Below are 1,278 nucleotides of genomic sequence, written 5' to 3'. Positions count from 1 at the left end.
TAGATATTGATGCTTCGATATGAAAATTTTCGGGCCTGAACAGATTGGCTTGTACTACTGATCCAAATTTTCCGCTCAGTTCTTTTAGCACTAGAAATATAGGTGAAAGAAGTTTCTCGTCAGAAGATATTAGTGGTTAGATAGTGTAAGTATGGGTAGTGGACGAAATATACCTGACAACGCATTCCATAATATCGAAATTGGAAAATTTATTGATTAACTTACCGTTCTTTTTTATGTTTTTTGGTTTATTCTGCGAATCCTGTGAAGTTTGTCGGTCTTTGCTTCTTTGGGTTAGGACAAGTATCAATGTTGAAAACTACAATTCACAAAACTAATTGTAAGGGAATTGGGGCAGAGTAACGGCGTTGAAAACTAGACTGAAAATGAACCTTCTTTCGGATACTGAGGTATTTATATTGCAAGGTTTCGTACATTATTCGAGTCATAGCTGTTATTTTCCAATTTAATCTTTGAACGGTACAGTTTATATCTTGGTTTAAATCACCTTTTTTCGCAAGATAAAATTTATCACAGAATGCATAATAATACTTTATTGTACATTCTGTGATAAATTTTATCTTGCGAAAAAAACAAGGTGATTCATTTACAACAGATCGCATTAAAGTTAATATTAAAAAAACTCAGAAAATAATTTGCACAAAATTTAATTAGAAAGGTTAATGATGCGAAACAATTTAGGGGTAGTTACCCTCTGCAAACTATTTATCTCTTAAAAGTACCTAAATACCTTTATTCTCTTTTTTTATGCAACACGTATTTTTTCCGATTTTTTTGCGGAATTTTAGACTTATTTTGCTATTTTATATATAATCAGAGGTGGTTTACCCCCGTGTGGTTTTGTATTTATGTTGTATGGACTCTATTTTACATCCATCGTTATAAAACAAATTTCCCAATTTTTTTATGTTTGGTAAGTATATATTATCAAAGACATAAGATAAAAAGTGTTTAAGACTAGCTACCCCCATTAATTTTTTTTTAACTTATTTTGGCGAAACACGTAAATTTTATTTTTGTCTCAACTACAAAATATATATATTTTTTATTTTTTCCGTTGAATTAAAAAATGTTCACCACAACTTTAGAAATATAGTAGGTTTGATCGAATTCAATTTAGTTTTCATACACAATACTATACAATCGACACTTGAGACCCCTATCTTCGAGGGGCTGTTTCACCCCCTCTAAGTATTTTTTTCCGCAGATGTAAAAAAATAATTGTCGCTTAGTTTTTCGAGTACTACAATATATACA

This window comes from Belonocnema kinseyi, chromosome 10, assembly GCF_010883055.1.
Source record: "Belonocnema kinseyi isolate 2016_QV_RU_SX_M_011 chromosome 10, B_treatae_v1, whole genome shotgun sequence".
Taxonomy (NCBI): domain Eukaryota; kingdom Metazoa; phylum Arthropoda; class Insecta; order Hymenoptera; family Cynipidae; genus Belonocnema; species Belonocnema kinseyi.
Note: the sequence above shows the minus strand (reverse complement) of the source record.